Genomic DNA, 10,489 nt, shown 5'->3' with positions numbered 1-10,489 from the left:
CTTCTGCCCCTTTTTCTCTCTCTTCATCTTCTGGGACTCCTATGATTTGGATGTTATTCCTTTTTAATAAGTCACTGAGTTCTCTGAGTCTTGTATTGTGATCTTTTGCCTTTGTTTACCTCTTTATTTTTATGTTTCATTATTCTCCATAATTTTATCTTGTATATCGCTGATTTGCTGCTCTGCTTCATCCATCCGTGCTGTCGTGGCATCCATTTGTGATTGCATCTTGGTTATAGCATTTTTAATTGTGTCCTGACTAGATTTTATTTCTTTTATCTGCACAGAAAGGAATTCTGCGCTGTTTTCAACCCTAGTTAGTATTCCTATTTTTGTTCTAAATTCTTGTTCAGACAGCTTGCTTATATCTGTGTTGATTAAGCCCTTGGCTGTCATTTGTTCCTGTTCTTTCTTTTGGGACAAATTCCTTTGTTTTGTCATTTTGGAGGAAGAATAAAATTAATAAAGTAAAAGATGAAAATTAAAAATTAAAAACAAACAAAAAGTCAAATAAAGGAAGGTAGATCCTAGAGGTGCTTTGGTTTTTGAAAGAAGCTTGAAAGAACAGAGGAAAAAGGGGAGAGAAAGAAAAAAAAGATAAGGAAACATTTAAAAATTTTTTAAACTTATATAATAAAATATAAAAGAAAAGAAAATGAAATAGAATAATTTAAAAAATAAAGTAAAAAAATAAAAATAAAAACAAATTTTCTCTTTCTGTATCCAAGAATGAGGAAGAAAAGAAAAGAAAGAAAGAAAAAAAAACAAGCAAAAACAGAAGCAAAGAAAATGAGTAAATAAATGAACCAGCAAACAGAATGAAACCCGAATGAAGTTACATCCAGTTTCCCCTCGACCTGAAACTATGAAGCCTTCTATAGTCTGTACACTAAGGAGGTGGAGTGACTTTGGTCGTCTTCTAGGGGATATGGTTGGAGGGTGCAGTTGGGTGGAGCTTGGTGTAAGGGCTCCATTCTCCACTAGGTGGCGCTGCTTAGCTTATTGGGGTGGATCAGTGTGGTGCACATGCACATGCGTGGGAGAGGTGGAAATGGCTTCATCCAGCTCTAGGGAGCAGGAAATTTGCGCTCTCATTGACCTGTGATCAAGCACCTCTCCTTTGTCTCAGGCCTCCCTCTACTTCTGCCTCTACTTTGTCTGTATCCAAGCTGTCTTCCTGCCAATGGTTTTGGGGAACAGAATTCTTGTTCAGTCCCCTGTGAATGTTTTCACTTTTCCTCTCTCTCTCTACTTTTTGGGGGAGTGCTTTTCTTGCATGATCCCGATGCACCACACTCTCCCTCTTTCTCTTTCTCTGTTCTCTCTCTGCACTAACAGTTCCCTACCCTCCACAACTTTTCTCTCCCTCAGTTCACCTCTCCACACCATGTACCTGCCAAGTTCTGTGGCTCAAGTTTTGCAGTTTGTTGTGTTAATCCTCAGATCAATTTCCTAGGTGTTCAAAATGGTTTGGTGTTGATTTAGCTGTGTTTCAGGAATGTGACAGGCTCGGTGTCTCCTGCTGCTCTGCCATCTTAACTCTCTCCCTCAGTTCTCACAAATTCTTAACTCTTTTCTTAGGTCTCACTCCTCAGGATCCTTAATCCAGTGAGAAATCAAGTTGCTGAAAAATGAACTTATACTTCTCTGGGGTGATGGAATGAAGAAGTAGTCATTCCTGGACAGAATTTTCCCCTGCTTTTACTCTGGTCCCTATTAAGTATACATTGATTTCATAATATGGAAGTTAAACATTAAGCTGTAAATGATCTGGACTAGTCTTATTTTCCATTATCTAAGTAGTTATTGCAACCCCATGATAAATTTCCATATTTAAGTAATCTCTACACCCAATGTGGGATTAAAGTCACACCTCCAAGATCAAGAGTTGCATGCTTTTCAGACTGAGCCAGGTACCCTAAATGTACATATTTAGATTGGAGAATGATGCCTTAGGCAAAGGATACCTGCCACTGGCTAAGAGGGTGAGAAGGTTGAGGTGTATCAGATTCTTCTCCCAGAGGTGCCCGCAGAAGAAAAGTATTAGTCATGTCATCTTTGATCAGAAGGATGATCAGTGCAGCAAAAGTCCCAGCGCCATTGTTCCCTACAGTGAAGCTCTTTTAGTCTACAGGACCATTTATATTTAGGACAGCTAGGCATGGGACCTTCAATTGGAGCTTTCCAGGAGGGGTGGTGGAAGAAGCTAAACAAGTTCTTGCAAACACGGGTGAAATTCTGAAATTTGCAGGCTGTAACTCTACTAATGAGTTAAAAATCAACTGTTTTGCTGGCTGATAAATGACTTCGATACCAGTATTTCAGGAGTAGGTTTCCTGCTAGGTTTGCCTACCAGGTTGTTGCGTTGCCCAAAGGAGGTGGTGTTGAGATTGATGTAGTAGCTCTCCAAGGACTTCTCACAACAGCATGACTATAAGTAGGCCCAGTGTTAGTCAGTCTGGAAGTTTTATAAGCTTGTAAAATTAATATCTTACTTTTTATAACTGATGTTGGAAAGTATTGTTTTGGTTAAGATATCTGAAGTTTTTATGGAAATACTATATAATAGGGCAGTTGAATGTGAATTGAAGATTAGATGATGAACCTAGTTACTATCCAATTTTACACATTGATATTGCTGAATGTAGGTAAGAAGATACTCATTACATAGTTACTCAAGTAAATAAAACTAAGAGGGTTTAACATGTAGGAAAGAGGAGCTACTCTTCCTGAGAAATAATAAAGAGCACACCTAATTCAATTATATATAATTGTATATTCAGTATAGCTCTGTGAATTAATAAAACAAGATTCATCTCTGAAAAAAATACAGTAGACATATTTACATGAAGCAGTATATTACAGTGGTTAAGGGCAGGGACCCTAGAGCCAGACTACCTGAGCTTAAATCCTATTGTAGACTTGGGCAAATTACTTAAGCTATCTGCCCTGTTTCCTCTGTGAAATATTTCCTCTGTTTTATCTGTAAAATGGGGGTATTTCTAGTACCTATCTTATAAAGTTGTTGAAAGGATTAATGCGTATAAAGCACTTAGGATAATGCCTGGCATATAGCAATGATGATGAAGAAGGAGGAGGAAAGAGAAGAAATAGATGCCTTCTCAGGAATGGAACATTATTCCTCAATAAAAAGAAATGAGCTATCAAGCCATAAAAAGACATGGAGGAACCTTAAATGTATGTTGTTAAGTCAAAGAAGTCAGTTTGAAAAGACTACATACTGTATGATTGCAACTATACGATATCTGGAAGAGGCAAAGAGTAAAAAGATTAGTGGTTGCCAGGAGCCTGGGGAGTGGTGGGGAGGTAGGAGAGGGATGAATAGGTGGAGCACAGGACATTGTTAGGGCAGCACGCTACGGTAATGATGGGTACATGCGTTATGCATTTGTCATAACCCATGGAATGTTCACACGCAAACAGTGAACCCTAACGTAAACTAAAGACTCTAGTTAATGATATTGGTTCGTCAGGTGTACCACACTAGTGCAAGGTGCTAATTAGGGAAAGTATACCACAGGGCAGAGGGAACATATGTGTATTCTCTGTACATAAAAAAAAAAAAAAAAAAAATTCTCTGAATTTATTTTTAAATTTATTTTTATTGTTAAAAAAGATTGGAGAAAAAAATGCTTATTAGATAGAAACATGAAAAGCAATAATTTTAAGAAAGCATCTTTTGGGGTTTTTGCTGAATGTGCATAACATAGTGAGTTTGATGACTGCTATGGCTGGAACTTTGCAGGTAAATTAAACAGTGATAGAGACGTGATCTTTTTTTCTGTGTATTTTAATTTTTATATGAATGGAGTGAATTTTCTGAGTCACAGAGTGGAGCATATCTGCATTTTGGCCATCCTGGCGACTCCTAGGCAGAGAGCCAGTCAAGTTGGCGTAATCTGAGGCAACAGGGACGAGAGGTCCGCCTCCCACTTCCCAAGTTCGTGTCACCAACTGGTCCAAGTCAGAAGCCCAAGTAAGAACTGGCCCTTGTTGGCAGGATGCAAAGAAAGAGTATGAGGTTACTGCTAAAACTGGATTCTGGAATTGGGAAATGGCAAGCTAAAATTTCAGCTAAATAAAATATGAATAAGGTAGTGTTTTATAATATTCCGTTATTGTAACAGGCTGGGCAATTATGAGAAAACAGTATTATCCTGAGTAAAGAATGACTTGGCAGTGCTCAGGATAAAAGATTACTTACAAAAGTCCTCTCTGTTTCTTCTGTTCTGTTGGCAAAAGTAATGGCTGAAAATGACCAGACTGACTTGAAAATAAGCAGGCTCAGCAGCACAGCCATTTGGGGAAATGCATCAGGGCTGACGCAAGGCTCAGAAAGAAGGGATCTTGACATAACCCATTTTCATGTATTACTTTCCAGAAAAGCTTTCTCTGCTATTTATAGGCACATGTGTTATCTTGGCCCTCTGGGAGCAAAAATTTATATATTTGACCAGAAGAGTTTTGCTAGTAGGCAGTTTCCTGAGAGAAATAGGACATTTGTTTATTTGTTTTACTTTTGGCTTAGCTAAATAAAAGCTGAAATTTTGCAAAAGCAGACCAGAGTTGTTTAGTATCAGGCAATTTGTAGATGTAAAAATGTGTGGATGTGTTTTGATGCAATTGTCTGTCATTATGTAACACGATAGAAATGGGGGCAGCCCACAGGGTTGAGTGCTGCATCCAGCACTCAAGGGAAGGGAATCTGGATTGGGTGAAGTGAATGTGTGGAAAAGAAAACAAAATGTCCTGCAAAGAGACTAATTAGGAGCCAAATGCATGTTCTCAGATCATCCAGGTGTTTTTCCTTTTTGCCTCTTCTGAAGGATTTACTTTTTATATCATGTTGGAAAGACATAAGTGAAACCTAGATACTTCTGAAGCTCTTTCTTTTCCTCCCTGGCTCTTAACAATGTAGGTTACTTGACTCACTTCCTGTCTCCTTCTGAGTTTGCAGGCAGAAGATCTGTGGTGATAGAGCCAGTCTGGCTATGCGTGTTGGGAAAGGGATGCTCAGAAATCGAAAAGGGAGCCTTATCTACTCCTTTTACTGAAATACTACTAATGCATGTGGCACCCATGTTCCAAAGAAACTATAGATGGTGTTTTCTCAATTGATCCTGGCAGTTTTAAAAATAAGACCCAGTATAAACAGACACTGATCTTTTGATGAGCAAACAAGAATGTAAAGAATTCTGGAGGGAAATAAAAGTTGTTTACTGTTAGGATATTGATTGAGAAAACTAAATGCCACTAGGGCTCTTATCTACTCTCTGATTGAATTGCCAGTATTTCTACTATTGAATTTGAACAATTATTTTCTCTAGGGCCCCAAGTTATTATTTTATCACTTCTGGTACATTATTTTGTTATGTTTCAATATGGACTTGTCCATGGTCTTTATATGTACAGGCTGTTTTTTTTTAAATATATAAAAATCATTTAATCAAGTGTGATAAAATAATAATTACAGTAAATTTAATTGCTGGATACCTCAATTTGGTAAGCTGAATAGAGATATAGATTAATATGAAGTTTTAAATATGGCATCTGTAAAAATTCAAATTCAAGGAAGACATGTTAGAGTCGCTCTCTTGTTTCAGGTGCTTTAAATAGCCTTATATGACTTCAAGGGCTTGTTTTTAGTTTTGGTAATTTCTGGCTTTTGTGGCAGGAAAAAATACCTCTGAGAGAAGAAACAGAAAGAGAAGGGAGAAAAAAGAGGGTGTAGGAGCTAAATTTCGATCTCTCTTTCGCCAGAGTTGGCAATTTTCTATTATAGAACAATATTTAAATTTTCGCAGGATTCACCGAAGGCATTGCTAGACAACAAACAACTACTGCAGATATATTATAGCTTTAATCTGGTTTATTAAGCTTCTCTCTAGACAGTTCATTTTTCTGAATCAGAAGACCAGTATTCTCATATTTACTATCATGTTGAAGCTGTTCTGTTTGTTTAGAAATTTCACACAGGGCATATTTTTTCGTATGATATTATTTAACACAAGTTATATTGTTGTACCTGTGACTGCAAACATGACCCTTTTTATTTTTAGTGTATTTGTCAGTTTAAGGATACTCTGCTTGTTCTCTTTTGAAATCCCAGTTTTGTAACTCAGAAGCCCAGACCCTGGGTGCACCTTCAAGGCTATCAACACTGGATCCCTTTTTGGAAACTCGGAAATCAGAATTAGCAGTTTTATCATTGAGAACCTCCTGTTAGAACGTGCCTATTAGTCCTAGATTGGATCAACAATGGATAGTATATAGGAGAGGGCCCTTTATACACTTTGGCCTAGGCTGGTATTTTTGTCTCTAGCCTTGTCCTCTACTGTAAGCAGGTTCGCCAGGATATACACTCTGAGATGGAGCCTTTTGTGCATTAGGTTTATTGAGAAGTATTTTTAGAATCAATGCCTGTGGGAGTAGAGTGGTCTTGGCAGAGGAATAACCTGAGTTGTGCTACAGTTACAACAAAGGCCTCATCTGCTCCTTGAGGGGGTGCTCTGGGGCTGGGGTGACCATTCGGAGTTGTCCTAATTTGGGGCAAGAGGAGTGGGCCTTACATCCTTGTGCCGATAGTCATGGTCCAGGCTGCCCCAGGAACAGAGCATGAGGCTCTGTGGGTAGGCAAGGCAAACCCATCGACAGAATACGTCTATTACAGACAAGGTTAAACCACCCTTCTCCAGGATGGAGAGGGTCCAATAGACTCAACTTGCCCTAATGTGTCTGGTTGATTGTCTCAGGGATGGTGTCGTATCGGGCTCAGTGTGGGTTGCTGTCACTGGCAGGTTGGACACTCACTCAGAAGCAGCAGTTGACAGACTGGTCTTGGTGACCTCCACTCCTTACCACCACTGATTCTCTTCATGTACCTATTGTGCCAGCCCTGAGGTGGCAATGAGGGACTAGCTGATGCCAGCTGGTTGAGTCATTCTGTCCACTTTGTGTTTGCTCTTTTGTGGTGGATGTTCTCTGGTGGGCATCAACCTCTGATTCAGTGATCTTCACACACTTTGTACTCATTCCATAAGTGCATCCACATGTCTCTTCTTCTGACCTTCCAATTGTTTTCCTGCCAGGCTCTTTCTCAACCAGCTGAAGGTTTTGTCACCTACCATGAGTCCATGTGTATTCTGACTTTAGGCTTCCTCCTTCCTCCAAAGTGGGTGGTGAGGAGTGGTGCCCAAGGCTGTGTCCATGAGAAGGATGTCATTCCCTGCTGCCTCTCAGGGCTGCTGCACCTAGGGCTGTGATGTGGCAGCAGTCTCTTCTGGGCTTTGTATTGATAACTAAACTGATCAACATGAAAACGAGGCTTTGTTTCTCCTTAGTAAGATGGTCTCAAATACCCCTTGGCCCCAATGTGGCTACAGGTGTGAGCTGAAGAAGAGGCATTGATGCCACAATGGGGATGACATGATGTTCAGGTCACTCGCTTGTGAAGTTCACATATTCTCTCTGGCCCTGCTCATGCCTGATCCCTTAGTACCATTTCCTTTTATAGTGGATTGCTGATGGCTCCACTTGGCCTCATGACTTGGTTGGTCTGACAAAGCCAGCTCATCATAGGCAGTTTTGGCTGTCTGGTCAGCTGATGGGCTATGATCAGACACTCCATCTCTGACAGGGCCAGTAGTGTGCCAAGAGCTGTCTTCCAAAAGATATAACTGTCTGCCATAAAAGGCAAGGTTTTGCTTTAGAACCTTAGTGGTATAATCTCTTGTATGGTTTTGCCACACATACCACAGGTGTCTTTTTTTTTTTTTTTTTTAATACCACAAATACCTCCAATAGCATAGAGTTTCTTGAGCTGTATAGCATACCTGGCAGGGCCACTGCACCACAATATTGAGCTGAGAGGCAGTCACAGCAAAGGCCCCAGCCAATCCCATGAGAGCTCTGGAGTGGGGAGGCTCCTCAGAGTTGTTACAAATCAAGTCGAGGGGACTAGGTCCTTAGATTTCTGCACTGACCAGCCATTGCATGTGGGCTGCCTTCAGAAAGGGAGCATAATATCAGGTAAGGTGATTCACATTAGCTGTGGCTAATCCCCAGAGTGAGTCTCTTCGGAAAGTGGTCAGCTGCCTCTTGTACTCTCCTTTCCCCTCTCCATTTATTATTATTATTTCTTCATTGCCATTATTTATAACATTTATATTATTCTTTAATCACAGTTGCCATGATTGTTTCAATCTCTGTCCTATACATGCCACTCTTTTTTTATATATATAATAATTTATGCTCTTATGTTTGATTGGCTGACATTTATCCTTTGGTAATTTTTAAAGATAAACTTATGGGAGGTAGGAGGCTGAGGCTTTTCAGTCTTTTGCCTTAGTCCTTGAAAGACAGTTTGGTTGTATTTAAAGTTCTTGAGTTATTCTTTCTTTGAGCTAATTTAGACATTACTGTCTTCTAGCATTGACCCAGGCTGTGGAGAAACTTTTTTTTTTTTGAGAGAGAGAGAGGGCACAAATGAGTGAGGGGCAGAGAGAAAGAGAGTGAGAAGGAGAGAGTGAGAGAGAGAGAGAGAAAGAAGAGGGGCTCAACTGAAGTGGGGCACAAGCTCATCCGATGTGGGACTTGAACTCACGAACCGTGAGATCATGACCTGAGCTGAAGTTAGATGCTTAACCGACTGAGCCACCCAAGCACCCGTAAGTGACAAACTTTTTATCTGGATGTACAAATATTTTTTGGAATATGCCTTGGTGTTAAATGTTTTGTGTGAATTTTTCCTGGGACAGATGGATCCTTTTCAACCTATAGATTCATATCTTCTTTTATTTCTGTAAAACTTTCTTGAATTATATCTTTAAATATTTAGTCTGCCCTATTGTATTGTTTTTGTTTTCATCTGCATAAATTGGGCCTCCGTTGCCATCCTTCCACAGCAATTACTTTCTCTCTGATCCTCTTAACATTCTTTATTTCTATTTCCATTTCCCTGCTTTTCTAATTCTTTCCTTCTGTGTCTCTTACTGTTTTTTTGACAATATCCTTGTGTTGCTTCCAATTTTGCCTTTATCTTTTATGATTTTTTTCTTTTAATTTTCTGAGATCTGCCAGCCTATTTAAAAAACAGAAAAACGTCTTCTCTTGTCAAATATTTCCTGTGCACTTGTATTTCTGCTCTTTAGTGGCTTGAATCTCCTGAATCATATTGACAATTGCTTTAAAAAAGATGACAAAATTAATGATGAAATACTTGTTCAAAATTTTCATTTGCTATGAAAAAGGGTGCACACTATAAGTGAGCATAAACATTAAAAGAATGGTAAAAAGGCATATAATCTTGGGGGGCACCTTGCTGGCGCCGTCAGAGGAGTGTGCGACTTGATCGTGGAGTTGTGAGTTTGAACCCCGTATTGAGTGTAGAGATAACTAAAAAAAAAATAAACTTTAAAGAGCATATGATTTCTTATCTAATGGGGGGAGAAATGGAATAATAAAAAATCCAAAAGAAGGCAAGAAGTAAGGGAACAGGAATATAGAAGAGGTAACAGTAGCTCGTTAAGATGGTAGATGTGAACTTAAATACAATAATTATGGTAAATGTAAATGGCAAGATGTTTTAATAAAAGACAAATATTGTCAGATTGGAAACAAAATACCTAATTATACGACATCTAACATGATGTACAGCTAAAACATAAAGATACAAATTTCTGTTTATAAAAAGATGGAAAAACAGGGACCATATTTACCCTCCCTCCTGAAACAACTGAAAATTCAGTCAAAATATATGAAGTCATGGTCCTGAAGCATTTAACATCAGCCAATGGAGACAGGAAACAAATGAATGAAACTCTCTGATTACCCCAGTTTACTGCCTGGAGAAAGTTTCCTAAGATACAGGGATTGGGGGAAGCCAGGAAGAGCCCAGCAGTCTCCCTGATATGAACTAGGAACCTGAGGAAGCCGCGTTGGCTACATTTTGCAGGGCAGAGTACTGGGAAAGAGGGAGCCACACAGAAAGAGACTATATTTACAGAGCCTCTCCTTTTAGTATTTAGCTCAGTACAGATCAGCCTGTGTGTAAGAGAAAAGTACCTGAGGCTGAGGAAAGAGAACTACCTGAAAAGGATTAGAGGGAACAATCATAGGACTTGTAACAGTGCCTCATAAGCAAAGTGGAATACCTCACACTTCACAAAGTAATAGATACTCAGAATGGCCTTGTCTCAGTAATGAGGCTAACTTAACCCTAGACCTACATGCTGTTATGGTCCTAACTCAAGCAAGACCTAAAGGGATCAAATTGTTTCTACGAAATTAAACTGTGTCTTATAACAAAGCACAAAATGTTTATAGGAATACAAAAATGCACTCAACAATCACATTGTCTGGCATCTGGTCAAAAATTGTCCAGCATTCAAAGAAGAAGAACACAATCCATAATTAGGAAAAAGAAAAAGTCAATCCAATCAATCATTCAGTTAAAACTGATCCAGAAATA

The 10,489-nt window shown here is 39.2% G+C and overlaps 1 pseudogene; it reads left to right on the top strand.

Moving 5' to 3' along the window:
- Nucleotides 1–775: 775 nt before the first annotated feature.
- On the top strand, nucleotides 776–8,469 carry LOC121038290 (2-iminobutanoate/2-iminopropanoate deaminase-like; annotated as a pseudogene).
- The last annotated feature ends 2,020 nt before the right edge of the window (nucleotides 8,470–10,489 follow it).

The sequence above is a fragment of the Herpailurus yagouaroundi genome, unplaced genomic scaffold, assembly GCF_014898765.1.
Source record: "Herpailurus yagouaroundi ecotype Mexico unplaced genomic scaffold, PumYag 165, whole genome shotgun sequence".
NCBI lineage: Eukaryota > Metazoa > Chordata > Mammalia > Carnivora > Felidae > Herpailurus > Herpailurus yagouaroundi.
The sequence above is the reverse complement of the archived record's forward strand: the minus strand, read 5'-3'. Positions and strand labels throughout refer to the sequence as shown.